General features: G+C 38.9%; 1 protein-coding gene across 7 annotated transcripts in view; it reads right to left on the bottom strand.

Annotated features, from left to right (window-relative positions):
- Positions 1-21,475, bottom strand: part of CCDC126 (coiled-coil domain containing 126) — a 50,999-nt gene that overhangs the window by 11,057 nt on the left and 18,467 nt on the right. The window lies entirely within an intron of this gene.

The following is a 21,475-nucleotide window of genomic DNA, read 5'->3' on the forward strand; positions in this document are numbered from 1 at the left end:
TTTATTCCTGAGAGATATTGGTCTATAGTTTTCATTTCTTTTTTTTTTTTTAAGATTTTATTTATTTGACAGAGAAAGAGAGAGAGATCACAAGTAGGCAGAACAGCAGGCAGAAAGAGAGGGGGAAGCAGGCTTCCTGCTGAGCAGAGAGCCAGATACAGGGCTCGATCCCAGGACACTGGGATCATGACCTGAGCCGAAGGCAGGGGCTTAACACACTGAGCAACCCAGGTGTCCCTAGTTTTCATTTCTTAAACTATCTTTATCTGATTTGGGGGAAAAGATTATACTATCTTCATAAAATGAACTGAGAAATGTTCTCTCCTATTTTCTGGAAAAGACTGTGTGGAATTGATATTCCCATTTAAACTTCTGACAGAATTATCCAGTGAAACCATCTGGGCATAGAGATTTCTTTGGGGGAGTTCTTAAACTATAAATTAAATGTCCCTAATAGTTACAGAGCTCCCAAAATTTTTTTTAAAGATTTTATTTATTTATTTGACAGACAGAGATCACAAGGAGGCAGAGAGGCAGGCGGAGAGAGGAAGAAGCAGGCTCCCCGCTGAGCAAAGAGCCCAATGCAGGACTTGATCCCAGGACCCTGGGATCATGACCTGAGCCGAAGGTAGAGGCTTTAACCCACTGAACCACCCAAGCTCCCCGCTCCCGTAATTTTTATATTGTATTTTAAATTTCCCTTCAGACTTCTTCTTTGATCCATAGATTATTTAGAAATGTATTGTTTCGTTTCCAACTAGACATTTTTCATTATTGATTTCTAGTCCGAGTTTATTGTGGTCAGAGAACACACTCTGTATGATTTTAATTACTTTAAATGGATTGAGGTTTGTTCCATGGACCATATGATCTATTTTGGTAACTATTTGAAGGACTCAAAAAAAAGGTATATTCTGCTGCTGTTGATGGAGCATCTACATGCATAAATAAGATCCCACTGGTTAGATTATATTCTTTAGATCTTCTATATCTTTGCAGATTTTCTAAGTAGTTCTATCAGTTCCCAATAGGGGTGTGTTTAAGGTCTCAATTATAATTATGGATTTACCTATTTCTCCTTTTAATTCTACCACTTTGTAGACACAAATTTATAATTATTTCTTCTGGGTGGTTTGACACTTTTATGATTATACAAAGTCCTTCTCTGACTTTGCTAGTTTTCTTTGCCCTGAGTCTGCTATATCTGATATTAATGGAACCCCTCCTGCTTTCCTTTGATTAATGTTTGTATGATATATCTTTTTTCATCCTCTTACTTTCAGTCAGCCAATATTAATAAATTTGAAATGAGTTTCTTGCAGAGAGCACATACTTGGGTCACACTTCCTAATCCAGTCTGCCAACGTCTTTTAGCTGGTATATCTAGAACATTTATATTTAGGGGCACATAGGTGGCTCAGTTGACCTTCAGCTCAGGTCCTGGGATCTAGCCCCACATTGGGCTCCCTGCTCAGTGGAGACTACTTTTCCTCTTCCTCTATGATCTCTCTTGGTCTCACTCACTCTCAAATAAATTAAAATCTTTAAAAAAAAAAAAAAAAGGAACATTTATATTTAATGTAATTGTTACATATTAGGACTTAAGTCTGCCACTTAATTTGGGGTGGGTTTTTTTTTTCTGTTTTTAACATCCCTATTTTCTTTTGTAGTGTTTCTGAATATATCTTTTTGTAAAGTTTTAGTGGTTGCTCTAGATATTACATCATATACCTAATTTATCACAGTCATTTTACTTGAGTGAAATAAATAAGCTTCACCTCTCTTTACCGTTGATGGTTCATTTTATGTCAATTTTATGTCTGGGCAACAGTGCCTAGAAAATACACCAATCTACATGTTGTTGTGAGGCATTTATGTCATTTTATGTCTAGGCTACAGTGCCTAGAAAATACACCAATCTACATGTTGTTGTGAGGCATTTTAACATGTGATTAGCATTTAAACCAGTAGGTTTCAAGTAAAGCAGATTACTCAATATAAGGTGAGTGGACCTCATTTAATCAGCTGACGACCTTAAGAAAAAAAGACTGAGGTTCCTGGAATAGAAGGAATTTTACTTCAAGACTGACTGCCTTCAAACTCAGGACTGTAACATCAACTCTTGCCAGAATTTTCAGTCTATCAGCCTATCCTGCAGATTTTTACTTTCTGGCCCTCACAATAGTATAAGCCAATTTCTTAAAGTCCAACAATCTCTCTCTGCTCTAGAAAATCCTAATACATCATCCTTTTACCCTACTCCATATATAATGCCTTAAATATTTCCTATACATACATTTAGAATCACATCCATGTTATAATTTTTTGCTTCAACCATCATAGTTTAGAAAACTCAAGAAGAAGAAATCTATTGAATTACCCTTATTTTTATTTGCTGGGTTCTGTCTTCCTTCCTGATAGTTTCAAGTTTCCTCCTTTCATTTTTTTCTGTTTATAGTACTTACTTTTGCTATCTCTTAGATTAGGGCTGCTACTTTTTTCCTTCATCTGAGAAGGTCCTTGGTATCCCCTTCCTTCCTGATGGATATTTTCACTGGCTACTGAAATCTGTTATTTTAAAAAATATATTTATTTAAGTAATCTCTACACCCAACATGGGGCTCGAACTCAACACCACAAGATCAAGAGTCACATGCTCTTCTGACTGAGCCAACCAGGTGCCCCTAGAATTCTGTACTGATAGGTCTTTCCTTTCAGCACCTGAAGAATATTTTGTCACTTCCTTTAGGCCTCAGTGGTTTCTGATGAGAAATGGACTGTTATTTGAATTATTTTTCCACTATAAATAAGGTGTCATTTTTTTTCCTCTAGTTGCATTTAAGATTTTTTTTCTAGTTGCTCTTTAAGTTTTCAGAAGTTTAATTATGATATATCTTGACATGGATTAGAGGGGGCTTACCCTACTTAGGGTTCAATCACCTATGTCTCACCAAATTTAGGAAGATTGCAACCATTATTTTTTTAGTACTTTTCCGGCTCTGCCCTTATTCTCCACTCCTTCCAAAACTCCAATGACACAAATGTTACATCTTTTGTTACAGTCTCATAGGTTTTTAAATCTCTGGGGTTTTTTTTCCAAGTCTATTTTTTCTCTTGTTCAGATTGGGTAATTATATTGTTCTATATTCCAGTTCACTGATTCTTTCATTTCCATTCTGTTAAGTCCATCTGCTAAGCTTTTTATTTCAATTACTGTACTTTTCAATTCAAAAACTTCCATTTGGTTTTTCTTTATATGTTCTATTTATCAGCTGAGACTTTCTATTCCTTTGTTGAGGCTATCTTTTCATTTGTTCTGTGTTCATTAATTTCTCACTGAAGCATTTTTTTCTTAAGATTTATTTGAGAGAGAGAGAATGAGAGAGCACAAAAGGGGAGAGGTCAGAGGGAGAAGCAGAATCCCCACTGAGCAGAGAGCCCGACATGGAACTCGATCCTGGGACACCAGGATCATGACCTGAGCTGAAGGCAGCTGCTTAACCAAATGAGCCACCCAGGCACCCTCACTGAAGCATTTTTAATGACTGCTTTTTCAATATCTTTTTCAGATAATTCTAACACCTGCGAATGATTATCTTCTCTCATCTAAAGATTTTCCCAATTCTTTTTTTAAAATTTTTTAATTTTAAATTTTCCCAATTCTTGGTATGACTTGGTATGACAAGTGATTTATATTTAAAAACTGGACATTTACATTTTAGTGTACGAGATCCTCTACCTTATTTAAACCTCCTGTGTTACATGGTTTTCTCTGATATCACTGTGGAAGGGCAGAGAGGTGCTCCCTTACTATTGGCAAGTGGAAGGAGAAGTCTAAGTTCCCCATTTAGCCTCCACTGTCACCTGAGAGTGGTGAGCTCCTTATCACTGAATGAAAGTAGGAGTTCCAGGTCCCCAAGAACTCTTCACCAATACTATGGTGGGGATGGCCTCCAGACTACTGGGCAATAGTTTAAGTCCTGACTCTCCATTAAGACTCTCTGACATCACCCCAGAGGGTGTGGGATGGGGACCTCATTACTGTCAGGTGAGCATGGAAGTCATGGCTCCCCACGTGGTCTCCACTGGTACCATGAGGGAGGGGATGTTGGATGCCTCATTATAGCATCACCAGGGTGGAAACATAGGCTCCCCATCTGGCCTTTGCTCATGCAGGTGGTGGTACAGGCACAGTATTTTTCTGTGATGTCTGGCTGGAGAATTGTTATTGTCTAAAAGTTTTCTGTCTTGCCAAGCTCTCCCTTTCTTAGCTACAAGAACAGGTTTCTGTTGGGGAGGTTACTGGCTTCTTCAGCTCTAAGTCCGGAATATATGAGGTTACAACAAAACAAAACGGGTGTGCATCAGTGGCTCAGTTGGTTAAGCATCTGCCTTTGGCTCAGGTCATAATCCTGGCATCCTGGGATCAAGCGCCAACTGGGCTCTCTGCTCATGGCGGGAGCCTACTTCCCTCCACCCCCACTCTTGTGATCTCTCTTGCTCTGTTCTCTCTAATAAAAAAGTAAAATCTTAAAAAAAAAAAAAAAAAAAACAGAAACAAAAACACTGGGATCAAACTACTGTGTCCTGAGGTCCCTAGCCACTCTGACTTTTTCTCTTCTAGATCTGTTTGTTTTATATAAAATATCCAGAGTTTTTAGTTGTACTTAAAATGGGAATAAGGAAAAATGGATAGCACAGGAACAGGGAAAGGAGGAATCCCCATCTTCCCAAAGTCCCCAGTTTAGGGAAACTTTTAAAATTGATTTTCTTCAACCTTAAAAGATATTCTCTAGGGGCACCTGGTGGCTCAGTCATTTAAGCATTTATCCTCAGCTCAGGTCATGATCTCTGAGTCCTGGGATCCAGCCCCGCAACAGGCTCCACACTCAGCAGAGAGTCTATTTCTGCCCCTCCCTCTACCCCTTCCCCCATTTGTATGCTTGTTCTCTCTCTCTCTCTCTCTCTCTCAAAAATAAAATCTTTAAAAAAAGATTCTGTAGCAACTTGTTTTCTGAAAATGTTTATAGCACTGTTTCCATTCATTACTTACATAATAACTTACATATTTAAAAAATTAATTAAGAAATTTTAACCTCCATTTCTAAAGGGAATTTTTTATAGACTCATGTAGAAGAACAACTATTTGTTAACTTATTTGCAGAAAAGTATTTAAATATCACATTAAATTGTTCTCTAATTCTCCCAAAATATTTTTCAAGTCCGTTTTTTTTTTTTTTAATGTTTAGCTACACTGGTAGACAATAAAACTAAAACTCTTTAAACAAAGCATGGTCAGTCTTTAGAGGGAGAAAGCCTGTACTGATAAAACATTAGTATTCGTACAGATTCAGGAACAGTATAGGAAACCATGCATCAACTGCAAAGTGTCCTATTAACAGTCGCTGTAAAGCTCAGAGCAAGGATCCCCAATTCACTATTCAAGACAAAACCCAGAATCCAAGAGATGTTACATGGGAAAAAACAAAATGACATCAGAGAAGACTAAAAACATTGAGAAAAAGACACAAAGCAGTTAGAAATGAGTTTATGTTACAGAGAAAGCAGTTACTGCTCACAATTTACAGTGATCTATAAAGCTGAATTGATCTATGACCTTTGCAATAGTAACAATCCACTGTAGACTAGCACTTAAAAAAAATTTGTTTGGGGCGCCTGAGTGGCTCAGTCGGTTAAGGATCTGCCTTCGGCTCAGGTCACGATCCTGGGGTCCTGGGATCAGGCCCCAAGTCAGGCTCCCTGCTAGGTGGGGAGTCTGTATCTCCCTATCCTTCTCCCTCTGTCCCTCCCCCAACTCATGCTCATCACACACACTCTCTCAAATAAATAAAATCTTTTTAAAAATTGGCTTATGCTTATTTTCCCAACTAGGAAAATAAGACCTTTCAATAAACATTTCTGATTGACTAGCTTTTTTTTTTATATATCAATGAGAAGCAAAATGGTTTCTATAGATGGCTAAAGGTTCAAATACTCCAGAACTTGTAAAATTCCCATTTTACTGTAACTTACATTGCCATGTCAAATTAATGGAGCAAAAGACCAGAATTCAAATAATCAATCTAGGCCAACCAGCTACCTAATTTGGAAAAAAAAAGAAGCTGCATCTCTTACTGCTTGCACCAGAAATCTAAACTACATTACAGACATAAATGTAAGAACAAAAACAAAAATTCCCAACCATATTACAGTGTAAGCTTTGGAAGAAAAAAAAAATTTTTTTTTAAACAATTACCAGAAATTTATTTACTTATTTATTCATTCATTTAACAGACAGAGATCATAAGTAGGCAGAGAGGCAGGCAGAGAGAGAGATAGAGAAGGAAGCAGGCTCCCCACTGAGCAGAGAGCCTGATGCAGGGCTAGATCCCAGGACCCTGAGATCATGACCTGAGCCGAAGGCAGAGGCTTTAACCCACTGAGCTACCCAGACACCCCTGGAGAAAAAATTTTAAGCATAAAACTAAACCATAAAAATCACAGACATATTCTACTACATGAATTTTTAAAACAATATACCAAGTTATTATTCAACTAAAACCAAAGGAAAAAACTTTGCAACACATAATAACAGCATTAATGTCTTTATAAAGAATCAGTCAATTAAGAAATTTCCCAGCGGAAAAATTGGCAAAGGATATAAACAATTCATTCACACAAACAAAAAAACACAAATAGCCAACAAACATAATCTTTTAACTTCTCCTATATAGAAATGCAAAAGCCAACAATTAGAGGTCATTTAAGAATTAAATAAAATTGGGGCGCCTGGGTGGCTCAGTGGGTTAAGCCGCTGCCTTCGGCTCGGGTCATGATCTCGGGGTCCTGGGATCGAGTCCCACATCGGGCTCTCTGCTCAGCAGGGAGCCTGCTTCCCTCTCTCTCTCTGCCTGCCTCTCCATCTACTTGTGATTTCTGTCAAATAAATAAATAAAATCTTAAAAAAAAAAAAAAAGAATTAAATAAAATTGGTATAGTGTGGAGAAACTGGCACTTTCACACTGGTGGGAGAGTGGTAGCAGAAATGCATACTGGTGGGGCCATTCTGAAAGACAATCTCACAAATGTCTATTAAATTTAATATGCATATCCTTGACCAAAAAATTCCACTTCTAGGAAATCTATTCTCCAGAAACATTCACACAAACATGAAATAACCACACATTTATACTCACACATATGTTTCAGACCATACAAACATACATACAACTGTAGCACTGAATCAAGCACAAAAGAAGTTAGCAACAAATTATCCATCATTACAAAATAAGTGGGCAGCAGTGAGAGGACAGTTTAAGGAATATTTATAAAATGAAACAATATTAAGTCATTATAAAGGATAATAGTCATATATGTAATAACATGGAAAGATACTCAGTGATTAAGTAAAAACAGATAAGCAGCAAACTAGTGTCCAGAGTACACTGCATTTTTGTTCAAAATCAAACAATGTGCTAGATCAAGTATAGGCAAACTACAGCTGGTTGGCTGACTATCTTGGTAAATAAAAGTTGTACTGGAACACACTTATGCTCATGTATTGCAATGGAAGCCATATGACCCACAAATCTTAAAATATTTACTATTTAGCCCTTAAAGGAAACGTACAACTACCTCAACATGGGCCAAATTAACTGACATTCTCTCTGCCCTACTTTTGCTTATCTATGTTGTATATTTCTGCAGTATTAGAATGTTTATAATAAACATATATTTATAATCAGAAATATGTAAAGCAATATTTCAGGGAATTGGTTAAATACCATGTGGCCATTAAATGATGTAGGTATATATTCACTGACACAGAAATATTTCCACCATATATTAAATTTTAAAAGTTTATCAAATACCATATGTAAATACCTCTGATGGTTACTTTCAAAACCAAGTTGTTATGCACAGCTGGGTAGCACAGCACAGATGGCTGCTAGCCTTTAAAATACCACAGTTATTTTGCTCAAATAGAAAGAATTTATTTTCTTTTTTTTTTTTTTTTTTAAAGATTTTATTTATTTATTTGACAGAGAGAGATCACGAGTAGGAAGAGAGGCAGGCAGAGAGAGAGAGGAGGAAGCAGGCTCCTGCTGAGTAGAGAGCCTGATGCGGGACTCGATCCCAGGACCCCGAGATCATGACCTGAGCCGAAGGCAGCGGCTTAACCCACTGAGCCACCCAGGCGCCCGAAAGAATTTATTTTCAAATATTTCTCTTGTTCTAAAAGATTTGCTTCTTCATTGTTTCTATTGGTATCCTCAGACAAAGCAGAATGCAAAACAAGGTAATTTCTGCATCTCTATCTGCCACAAGTACCTCATCTCAGTGTATACCAGCTCCTTCATCTCTAAGTCATCTAAATTTGATCCTCAAGAGCAAATGCAGGCTAACCCCCATCAGTTCTTAAGAACTGTCATAAAGGGGAGGAGAAAAATAGAAAGTGTCCAGGACACTCCCAGATAAAGATGGTAAACTGAAAAAAAGACATTTAACCTGTGCTGACTCTGGATAAAAGAGGACTTCAACCATCTCCATTTTGACCTCAGTCTGTACTTTCTAATTGATTAAGTTCTTTCCAGCTTATCTCTTAACTCAGGCAAAAGATCTTGTGTACAAAGCATCCCATGATGGGAACCCAAACTACCCCCTCAAGTATAAGGATTGCCCTGAGCCAGCAAGACCCTACATGACTGACCCCAAGACCATGACCAACTGAACCTTCACTGTCTACCTGCATGTACCCACCAAACTTTGTCCCACATTTTCTTTTTATAAACCTTGAAGCATTTTCGGTACTTTGGAGACAGCCTTAGGGACACTACTTCACTGTCTCCCAGTGGTGGCCTCACTGAAATAAATTCCCTTCTTTTTTCACCACCGCTCATGTCTCTGCCTCTGTATTTTGTCAGGGTGAGTAGCAGAGCCTGGTCTGTTTCAGCCCCCCAGAGCCAGATCCTCTCACACTCCTGAATCTTGGCTACATAGATACTCCACAGAACAGTAAGGGTGCTTTTTGCTCTCTTTTTCTTTCTTTCTTATTTTTAAGCATAATACCACGAGGCCAAAGATAACAGAAGATTAGACAATAGCAACACAACTCCACAAGCTGGAAAGCAGAGGGATGAGTGTTAGCTGACTTACCAGAACTGAAAATGTTGGATCTTAAAAGAGAAGAAAAACCAAGAAGCAATTTGATTACCTCCACAAAACTGTGGGGTTCTTAAGAGACCCGGGGATTATTACCCTGGGTACCAAGGAAAATAGGGGTTAGAGCACCTGGGTGGCACAGTTGGTTAAGCAACAGACTCTTGAACTCACCTAAGGTCTCAATCTCAGGGTCATGAGTTCAAGCCCCTCACTGGACTCCACACTGAGCAAGGAGCCTACTTTAAAAAAGAAATGAGGGGCACCTGGGTGGCTCAGTGGGTTTAAGCCTCTGCCTTCGGCTTAGGTCATAATCCCAGGGTCCTGGGATCAAACCCCACCTCGGGCTCTCTGCTCAGGGATGAGCCTGCTTCCTCCTCGCTCTCTCTGCCTGTTGGTCTGCCTACTTGTGATCTCTGTCAAATAAAAAAAACTCAAAAAAAAAAAAAAAAAAAGAAAGAAAGAAAGAAAATGGGGGTAAAGGAAGGAATAAAAAGGAAGAATTGGGTGAAAATTTATGTATAATGACTTTTGATTCCTAAATTATCTAGAACACTCCCACACTGGGCATTAGCCCCTCATCCACTGCAGAAAAGATGAGATGCATTTTCTGAAGCCAATAAAACAGTTGAAGGCTTGGGTACCACACTGAAAAATCAGGGAGTAAATGAAAATTTACATTTACATTTCACTCACTCAGTGAGGCTGAAACTACCCCTCCTCCCCCTGCCTTTTCCTCTCATTCAGATCTTAGAACACCTGGAGGCTTATACTCTCCAGCAAGAGACTAGAAGTCCTTTAGGGAATCTGACCAGCTCAAGAGGAAAGGCCTAACTAAATACACTGATATTTGTGATACCACAAAGAAACAGACACTGATATTTTATACAAGAGAGGTTGGCAGGACTTTGTCCCTACTTCCTGGAAGGTGGCCTCTAAATGTTTAGAATTTCCTAGTAAGAGTGTCTTGTTCATGGTGGGCCCGTGGGGTCCCACCTAATAGTTTATATTAACAAGGTGACTGAGACTGGGCCTTTAGATAGTTTGTGCTAATGAGATGACTCAGAATCGGGGCTGGGAATGCCAGAAAAGACCAAACTCTGCGATTAGAGAGTCAGGACTTTTCAGTAATGTCAGATGAGGCAGAAGGGCTGGAAATAAAATTCAACCACGTGGCCAATAATCTTATCAATAACACCTACACAGGGGTGCCTGGCTCAGTGGGCTAAGCATCTTCCTTTGGCTCAGATCATGATCCTGGCATCCTGGGCTCCCTGCTCAACAGGGAGACTTCTTCTCCCTCTGCCCCTCCTGCTGCTCGTGCTCTCTCCCTCGTTCTGCATGCTCTCGCTCTCTCTCAAATAAATAAAATCTTTATTTTTTTTTTTAATTTATTTGAAAGAGAGAGACAGAGCATGAGTGAGGGGAAGGGGCAGAGGGAGAAGGAGAAGCAGACTCCTGGCTGAGCAGGAAGCCCAATGAGGGACTCAATCCCAGGATCCTGGCTGAGATCATGACCTGAGCTGAAGGCAGACGCTTAACCAACTGAGTCATTCATGTGCCCCTAAATAAAATCCTTAAAAAAAAAAAAAAAAAACCTCACACAATAAAACGCCAATAAAATTTCTGAATACGAAGTCCAGGTGAGCTTCCCCAGTTAAGAATATGGTCTTAGGGGCACCTGCGTGGCTCAGTGGGTTAAGGCCTCTGCCTTTGGCTCAGGTCATGATCCCAGAGTCCTGGGATCGAGCCCCACATTGGGCTCTCTGCTCAGCAGGGAGCCTGCTTCCTCCTCTCTCTGCCTGCCTCTGCCTGCTTGTGATCTCTCTCTGTCAAATAAATAAAATCTTAAAAAAAAAAAGAAAAAAAAGAAGAATATGGTCTTAATATGGTCACACATTGGATTAATGCAGACTGATTCCATAGGAGAAAACAACAGAAACTTTGCATTTGGAATGCTCTCAGAACTTGCCCTATGTGTCTCCCTTTGGCTGGTTCTGGTTTTCTTTGTGCTATAATAAAACTATAATAGTAAGTATAGTGCTTTCTGGGAGTTTTCTGAAGTAATCCAACTCATTATCGAACCTAAGGGTGTAGTGTGAACACTCAAATTTGTAGTCAACTGGTCAGATCTGAGAGTCGTCTTGGGACACCCAAATTTGTGGCTAATGTGTATGTGGAAGATTATACCCTTACCCTGGAAATCTGGCCTAACTCCATGCAGTTGGTATCAGAAGTCATTACAAATATTAAGGATACTATCAAGGAAATGTCCCAGCCAGATCATAGAGTGAAAACCACCCAACAACTCAACACCTCCTATCAAACTTTTAGTGTCTCAGTCTTTAAAGAAGTCTCGGGGCACCTGGCTGGCTCAGTCAGTAGAGTATGGGACTCTTTTTTTTTTTTTTTTTTTTAAGATTTTATTTATTTGAGACAGAGAGAAAAAGAAAGAGAGAACACAAAGAGGGGGAGGGGGTAGAGGGAGAAGAAGAGCAAAAAGCAGTGAGCAGGGACTGATGCAGGGACCCTGATGCAGGGCTCTATCCCAAGAACCTGGGATCTTAAGAGCCAAAGGGAGACATTTAACTGAGCGCTGAGCAACGCAGGCACCCTGAATGTGGGACTCTTGATCTCAGGATTGTGAGTTCAAACCCTGAGTTAGGTGTAGAGATTACTTAAAAAGCACAAAATCTTGGGGCACCTGGATGGCTCAGTTAAGCATCCAACTCTTAATTTCAGCTCACGTCGTAATCTCAGGGTTGTGGGATTGAGCACCATGAAGAGCTCTGTGCTCAGCAGAGTCTGCTTGTCCCTCTCCCACCCCCTTTTCCCTTCTCCCCCACTCTCTGCAAGGATGTGTGCCCACGCTCATTTGCACTCTGTAAAATAAATAAGTAAATAAAATTTTTTAAAGAAATAAATAAAAATAAAAAGTTTCAAAAGGCTAAGAATTACCAGATATATCTGGATGAAACACAGAAACACTTCAGAAAACCTATCACTAATAACCTTTGAGAAATAAAGAAAACTCTTAGAAATTAAACATATTAGAGAAAATTACAAACTCCATAAGTTGAGAATAAGTTGAGTAAATACCTCAAAAAACAAGGCAAAAAGACAGAGATGAAAACTAGGATAGTCAATAAAGGGAAATTTGAGGAAACAGTTCACAGGGTCCAAATGCTGAAAAACAGAATTTCAGAAAGAAAGGATGAAAACAACAGTGAGAAAAAAAGTTAATTAATTTAGGATATGTCCCCAAATCAAAGGGCATAAGTTTTAGGATTTAAAGTGCCCACGGAGGGCGCCTGGGTGGCTCAGTGGGTTAAAGTGCCCACGGAAGCTAGCCTCTCCCCATCTCCAAAATCATGGCAAGCTGAACCGGGGACGTTCCCAAGGTTTTTCATCTTCACTACTACCCAGAATAACTGGGGACTGGTGTCTGAAACCTGGGACCAGCCACTGATATATAGCTCTACTAAAATCAACAACTTTTTGGATGACAGGAATCAAATACTCCCTAGGTGAGCAATACAACACTGGAATCTCCTTTTCCAGCGGGACTGATTTTGCTGACACAAAAGATAAAGTGCTGCTGTTTTTCAAGCTGCAACCCAAAATAATTACCAAACAGGATCTACATAACAACATTCTTGTTTTATCTATGTTAGAATCTTCTACAAATTCCCTTTATCAAGGAGGTGGTAAGGCAGGTATTTGCACCAACCTTGTTAAAGGATCGGGAATGGAGAAAAAATTTTGATGCCAAACTTCGGAATCTTTTAAGTGATCTAGAAAGCTGGGTTGGGTATAGTTCTATGAAAATCAGCCACTAAATTATCAAAATTGAAACTTAAGAAGATAACACATTAGGAGTGCCCGAGTGGCTCAGTCAGTTAAGCCATCTGCCTTCAGCTCAGGCCATAATCCTGACCTGAGTGGGATAGAACCTCATATCCAGCTCCCTACTCAGTGAGGATACTGCTTCTCCCTCTCCCTCTGCCTGCCCTCCTCCCCCTGCTTATGCTCTCTCTCCCTCTGTCAAATAAATAAAATCTTCAAAGAAAAAAAAAAAAGAAGGAGAAGACACGACGACGACAACACATTAATTATTCTTACACGAACTAATGAATTCCAGTTTTGGAAAGAATAAGCACATCATGGAAATAAACAGATTAATGAAGAAAGAACCAGTTATTTTAAAGAATTATTTGAAACAAGTGCTAGAGTTGTGATTCTTACGTAGCCGTGTATCAGGCTTTTGATAAAAGTACTTTAGGATTCAATTTTCACTAGATTGAGCTCCATTTTAAAATCATGTCTTGGGACGCCTGGGTGGCTCAGTTGGTTAAGCAGCTGCCTTCGGCTCAGGTCATGATCCCAGCATCCTGGGATCGAGTCCCACATCGGGCTCCTTGCTTGGCAGGGAGTCTGCTTCTCCCTCTGCCTCTGCCTGTGTTTGCTCTCTCTCCCTCTCTCTCTCTCTGACAAATAAATAAAAAATCTTTAAAAAAAAAAAATCATGTCTTGATGAGGAGAGCCAAAGATGGTGGAGGAGTAAGACACCTTAGTTTTGTCTGGTCTTAAGACATCACCTAGAGGGGCATCTGGGTGGCTCAATGGGTTAAACCCTCTGCTTCAGCAAGGAGCCTACTTCCCCCTACCCACCTCTCTGCTTACTTGTGCTGTCTGTCAAATAAATAAATAAAATCTAAAAAAAAAAAAAAGACCTCAGATAGATAGCTATCAAATAATTCTAAACACCTGTGAATTCAACTGGCAATCTAAGAATAGAATTGTTGCAGTTCTACAAACAGAAAAGTGACCACTTTCTGCAAGGTCTCTACTGATTTGTTTAGTGTCTATTTCCCTGGGGTCATTGTTGCCATTAGTATTTTATTCTCTCATCTCTCATTCATCTATTCTTCTTTGGGCAGAATGACAAGATGGAAAAACTCACCTCAAAAAAAGAGAACAAGAGGCAGTACTGATTGCCAGGAACCTAATCAGTATGGATATAAGTAAGATGTCAGAACTAGAGTTCAGAAGAATGATTATAAAGATACTAGCTGGGCTTTTAAAAAAAAAAAAAAGCATAGATGACACTAGAAAGTCCCCTTCTGGAGAAATAAAATCCAATAAGTTGAAATCAAAAAGCCTATTAATGAGATGCAATCAAAAACAGAGGCTCTAACTGCTAAAATAAATGAGACAAAAGAGAATTAGTGATATAGAAGACAAAATTATGGAGAATAAAGACACTAAGAAAAAGAGAGATGAACAACTACTGGATCATGATGGGAGAATTCGAGAGCTAAGCAGTACCATAAAGCGAAACAGTATTAGAATACTTGGGATCCCAAAAGAAGAGGAAGGGGCAGAAGGTATAGTAGAGCAAATTATAGCACAGAACTTCCTTTATCTGGGGAATGAATCAGGTATTCAAGTCCAGAAGGCACAGAGAACCTCCCCTCAAAATCGATAAAAATAGGTCAACACCTCAACATATAATAGTGAAGCTTGCAAATCTCAGAGACAAAGACAAAATCCTAAAAGCACTGTGGGACAAGAGGTCCTTAACCTACCAGGCCAGAAACATTGCATTGGTATCAGACCTATCCACAGAGACCTGGCAGGCCAGAAAGGACTGGCATAATACATTCAAGGTACTAAATGAGAGAAATATGCAGCCAAAAATACTTTATCCAGAAAGGCTGTCATTCAAAATAGAAGGAGACATAAAAAAACTTCCAAGACAAACAGACACTAAAAGAATTTTGTGATCACTAAACCAGCCATTCAAGAAATATTAAAGGGGATCCTTTAAGCAAAGAGAGTGCCCAAAAATAACATAAACTGGGAAAAACAGAGGCAATATAAAGTAACAACCACTTTACAGGTAATGCAATGGCACTAAATTCATACCTTTCAATAGTTATTCTGACTATAAATGGGTTAAATACCCCAATCAAAAGACACGGTATCCTGGGGCGCCTGGGTGGCTCAGTGAGTTAAGCTGCTGCCTTCGGCTCAGGTCATGATCTCAGGGTCCTGAGATCGAGCCCCACATCGGGCTCTCTGCTCAGCGGGGAGCCTGCTTCCCTCTCTCTCTCTGCCTGCCTCTCTGCCTACTTGTGATCTCTATCAAATAAATAAAATCTTAAAAAAAAAAAAAGACACGGTATCAGATTGGACAAAAAAGCAAGACTCATCAATATGCTCTCTGCAAAAGACTCATTTTAGACCCAAAGACACCTCCAGATTGAAAGTGAGCAGGTGGAAAACCATTTATCATGTTAATGGACATCAAAAGAAACTTCAGGTGGCAAAACTTACAGACAAATTAGACTGTAAACCAAAGACTGTAATAAAAGATGAGGAAGGATACTATAGCATAATTAAAGGATCTACCCAACAAGAAGTTTTAACAATTGTAATAATTTATGCCGCTAACATGGGAGAAGCCAATTATATAAATTAATTACTAAAATTCAATAAACACATTGATAATAATAAAATAATAGTAGGGGACGTTAACACCCCACTCACTGCCATGGACAGATTATCTATAGAAGATCAACAAGAAAACAAGGGCTTTGAATGACACACGGGGCCAGATGGACTTCACAGATATATACAAAGCATTCCATCCTAAAGCAACAGAATACACATTCTTCTCAAGTTCATATGGAACAGTCTCCAGAAAAGATCACATCCTGGGTCACATATCAGGTCTGAACTGATACCAAAAGATTGGGATCTTTCCCTGCATATTTAGGATATAGCAAAGGCAGTCCTAAGAGAGAAGTATATAGCAATACAAGCTTTTCTCAAGAAATAAGAAATACAACCTAACCTTACACCTAAAGGAGCTGTTGAAAGAATAGCAAATAAAGCCCAAACCCAGCAGGAGAAGAGAATTCATAAAGATTAGAGCAGAAATCAATGAAGCAGAAACCAAAAGAACAGTAGAACAAATCAACAAAATTATGAGCTAATTTTTTGAAAGAATTAATAAGATCGATAAAGAAAAGAGAAAGGACCCAAATAAATAAAATCATGAATGAAAGAGGAGAGATCACAACCAACACCAAATAAATACAAATAATTATAAGAACATATTATGAGCAACTATATGACAACAAATTAGGCAATCTGGAAGAAATGGATGCATTCCTAGAGACACATAAACTACCAAAACTGAAACAGGAAGAAAGAGAAAATCTAAACAGACCCATAAACAGCAAGGAAATTGAAGCAGTAGTCAAAAATATTTGACAAACAAGAGTCCAGGGCCGAATGGCTTCCCAGGGGAATTCTACCAAACATTTAAAGAATGAATACCTATTCTTCTGAAGCAGTTTCAAAAAACAGAAATGGAAGGAAGACTTCCAAACTCTTTCTATGAGGCCAGCATTATCTTGATCCTAAAACCAGTCCAAGACCCCACCCAGAAGAAGAATTACAGACCAATATCCCTGATGAACATGAATACAAAAATTCTCACCAAGATACTAGCCAGTAAGGATCCAACAGTACATTAAAAGGATTATTCACCATGAGTGAGTGGGATTTATTCCTGGGCTGCCAGAGTAGTTCAATATCCACGAATGAATCAATGTGATACAATATATTAATAAAAGAAAGGACAAAAACCACATGATCCTTTAAATAAATCCAAAAAGTATCTGACAAAGTACAGCAACCTTTCTTGATTAAAATTCTTCACAGTGTAGGGATAGAGAGAATATACCTCAAAATCATAAAAACCATATATGAAAAGTCCACAGCAAATATCATTTTCAGTGGGGAAAACTCAAGGCTTTTCCCCTAAGGTCAGGAACACGGCAGGGCTGTCCACTATCACCACTGCTATTCAACATACAACTAGAAGTCCTAGCCCCAGCAATCAGACAACAAAAAGAAATAAAAGGTATCTGAATCGGCACCAAAGAAGTCAAATTCTCACTCTTCGCAGATGACATGATACTCTATGTGGAAAACCCAAAAGACTCCAACCAAAATTGCTAAAACTCAGACAGAAATTAAGTAAAGTGGCAGGATATAAAATCAATGCACAGGGGTGCCTGCGTGGCTCCATGGGTTAAAGCCTCTGCCTTCGGCTCAGGTCATGATCTCAGGGTCCTGTGACTGAGCCCCACATTGGGCTCTCTGCTCAGCAGGGAGCTTGCTTCCCCCTTTCTCTCTGCCTGCCTCTCTGCCTAATTGTGATCTCTGTCTGTCAAACAAATAAGTAAAATCTTTTTAAAAAATAATTAAATAAAATAAAATCAATGCACAGAAATCAGTCGTATTTCTACACACTAACAATGAGACACAAGAAAGAGAAATTAAGGAGTCGATTCCATTTACAACTGCTCCCAAAACTCTAAGATACCTAGGAATAAGAGGCAAAGGATCTGTACTCAGAAAACTATAGACCACTCAAGAAACTGAGGAAGACACAAAGAAACAGGAAAACACTCCATTCTAATAGACTGAAAGAACAAATATTGTTAAATGTCTATGCTACCTAGAACAATTTCTACATTCAATGCAATCCCTATCAATACCATCAACTTTTTTCACAGAGCTGGAACAAATAATCCTAAAATTATGGAACCAGAAAAGACCCTGAATAGCCAAAGGAATGTTGAAAAAGAAAACCAAAGCTGGTTCACAAACATGGACTTCAAGCTGTAGGACTCTGGGATCATGACCTGAGCCAAAGGCAGATGCTTAACTGACTGAGCCACACAGGCACTCACTCCAAGTCCTGGAATTGAACCCTGCATGGGGCTCCCAAGTCAGCAGGGAGTTTCTCCCTTTCCCTCTCCCTCTGCCCCTCCCCCAAACTTGTGCACTCTCTCTCTCTCTCCCTCCCTCCCTCAATAAAATAAAATCTTTAAAAAAAAAAAAAAAGCTTTAATCATCAAGACAGTATGGCACTGGCACAGAAACAGATACATAGACCAAGGAAACAAATAGAGAACCCCAAAATGGACTCTCAACTCTATAGTCAACGAACCTTTGACAAAGCAGGAAAGAATATCCAATGGAAAAAAGTCTCTTCAACAAATGGTGTTGAAAAATTGGACAGCCACTTGCAGAAGAATGCAACTGGACCATTTCCTTACACCACACACAAATAAAGACTCAAAATGGATGAAAGACCTAAATGTGACACAGGAATCCATCAGAATCCTAGAGGAGAACACAGCCAGCAAGCTCTATGACCTCAGCTGCAGCAACTTCTTAATAGACATGGGTTCAAAGGCAAGGAAAACAAAGGCAAAAATGAACTATTAGGGTTCATTATCAAGATAAAAATTATTATCAAGATAAAAAGCTTTTTCACAGCAAAGGAAACAGTTGATAAAACCAAGACAACTGGGGCACCTGGGTGGCTAGTGGGTTGGGCCTCTGCCTTCGGCTCAGGTCATGATCTCAGGGTCATGGGATCAAGTCCTGCATCGGGCTCTGTGCTTTCCCCCGCCCCTCTCTTTGCCTGTCTCTCTGCCTACTTGTGATCTCTGTCTGTCAAATATATTAATAAAATCTTAAAAAAACAAAAACAAAAAAACTGACAGAATGAGAGAAGATATTTGCAAATATCCTATCAGAAAAAGACTAGTAGCCAAAAATCTACAAAGAACTTACCAACTCAATACCCAAAGAACAAACAAATCAAGAAATGGGCTGAAGACATGAACAGACATTTCTCCAAAGATATACAAATGGCCAACAGACAGATGAGAAAATGCTCAACATTACTCAGCATCAGGGAAATACAAATCGAAACTGCAAGGAGATACCACCTCACACCAGTCAGAATGGGTAAAGTTAACAAATCAGGACATGACAGATGTTGGTGAGGATGCAGAAAGGGGAACCCTCCTACACTATTAGTGGGAATGCAAGCTGGTGCAGCCACTTTGGAAAACAGTATGGAGGTTCTTCAAAAAGCTGAAAACAGAGCCACCCTACAATCCAGCAATTACAGTACTAGGGATTTAGCCCAAAGATACAAATGTAGTGATTTGAAGGGGCACATGCACCCCAATGTTTATAGCAGCAATGTTCACAATAGCCAAACTATGGAAAGAGCCCAGATGTCCACTGACAGATGAATGAATAAAGAAGATCGATCACACACACATTGGGATATTAGTGAGCCATCAAAAAAATGAAATTTTGCCATTTGCAATAACATGGATGGAACTAGAGGGTATTATGCTAAGTGAAATAAGTCAGAGAAAGATAATTCTCATATGATCTCACTCATATGTGAAATTTAAGAAACAAAACAAAGGATCATAGGGGAAGGGAGGGAAAAATAAAACAAGACAAAAATCAGAGAGGGAGACAAACCGTAAGAGAATCTTAATCAAAGGAAACAAACTGAGGGTTGCTGTGGGGGAGAAAGGTGAGGGGATCGGTAACAAGGAGATGGGCATTAAGGAAGGCACATCAGAGCATGATCATTATCTTGAGTCATGAATGTTACATCTCTTAGAGATCATAGGTACTAGTAAAGAAATAAACTTTTTAAATTGGGGGGAAAATAAAGAAAGTGCCCACTGAGGTCCTAGCACATATATGAAAGAAATCCATACCCAGGGACATCATTTTGAAAAACTTCAGAACAGTACTATGGGACGAAGTTCTCACAAACTTCAAAAAAATACATCACATAAAAAGAATGAAGAATCAGAACAGCATTAGATTCTCAAAAAGAACACTGGAAGCCAAGGAGTGGGGAGGGGGGGGGAGAAAAAAGCCTTTAAAAATCCAAGGGAAAACTATTTCCAAACTAGGATTCTATACTCAGTCAAATTTTCAATTAAGCATGAGGGTAGGGATAAAAAGATTTTTCCAGACATGCAAGGAATCAATACTTTGACCTCCCTTATACTTTTCTGAGGAAACAACAAGATCTGTTCCCCTAAAATGTGGGAGTCACCAATAAAGAAGAAGCCACAGGAGTCTAAGGAATAGGAGATCCATAATGAGAGAGAGGTAGAGGGAGTTCCAGGATGATTGTGGAGTAAGATCCCAAATAATTCATCACCACAAGCCTAGAGAAGAAATAGTCCAAATCCAGAGCAGATCAGAAGGCTCTAGGAAAGATTTCAAGATAAAGAACATGATAAAATAGCTAATGTGTCTAAATATACTGGGAGGAGACTTAAACTTAACTGTGGGGAGTTAGGGTAGAAAACTAGGCAGAGAAACAAAAATCAGTACTTACTAATTCTAGAGGGGAAAATAAAGTTGTACATGAAAAGGAAAAGTAATAATGTACTAAAAGGCTCAGTAATGAATACCACTGACACAGTCCTAACAATGCAAACACTGAATATTGTCCTAACAAAATTATATCAGGAAAATGGCAGGACTAGAAGGACATGTGTGTGTGAAAGCAGTCTGGGGTGGGTGGGATGCAATTTTGGGTAAAAAAGAAAGCTGAACCCTCACTCTGCACAGTGGGAAGTTAACAGATAACTCTTATTATTGAAAAATCAAGAAGAAACTCACAGAACATGCTATTTAGAGACATGGAGGTAATCACCAAGTAAATCAGATTAAATAATTTTCTATGGCTGGCTCTAAGAAATGGGAAATTTAGGGACTGTTGAGGCTGGGAAGAACTGCCCTTTTTTATTACGAGACTCATAACACATTTTGATTCTTTAAATACATACATGTATAACTAAAAAAAAAAAAAAAAAAAAAAACCTGAAATAGAGAAAATGCCCACACACTCATACACAAAGTGTTCTATCTCTCCTTTCTTTTTTTTTTTTTTTCTAAATCCTGAAGACAAGAGAGAACATGGCATACATATAGAACTTAAAACACAGCAGGAAGGGTTGGTTAAGCAAGCATCTGCCATCGGCTCAGGGTCCAGGCTGGGCTCAAACCCGGTATCAGGGTCCCTGCTCAGTGGGGAGTCTGCTTCTCCCTCTCCCTTTACCCCTCCCCTGCTCATGCACTCTCTCTCTCTCAAATAAATAAAATCTAAAAAACAAAACAAAACAAAAACCCACAGCAGGAACCCATGATGTGAAAGGGAGAATGGCAATAAATAAACAACAGGCAAATGTTGATTCTTAGGAATTGACAGATGTTATATAATTAAGTCTATATTGGCATAATCGGATAAATGTAAATATTATAATGCTCCTATAATTGTGTATAAAAAGGTCATCTGTTTAGATACACATGTGGAAGTATCTAGCAGTGAAATGTCAAAATTTCTACAATTTAACTGGTCTTCAAAAATTAGACAAAACAGAATTTTTAACATGTT

Source organism: Mustela erminea, chromosome 11, assembly GCF_009829155.1.
Source record: "Mustela erminea isolate mMusErm1 chromosome 11, mMusErm1.Pri, whole genome shotgun sequence".
Lineage (NCBI taxonomy): Eukaryota > Metazoa > Chordata > Mammalia > Carnivora > Mustelidae > Mustela > Mustela erminea.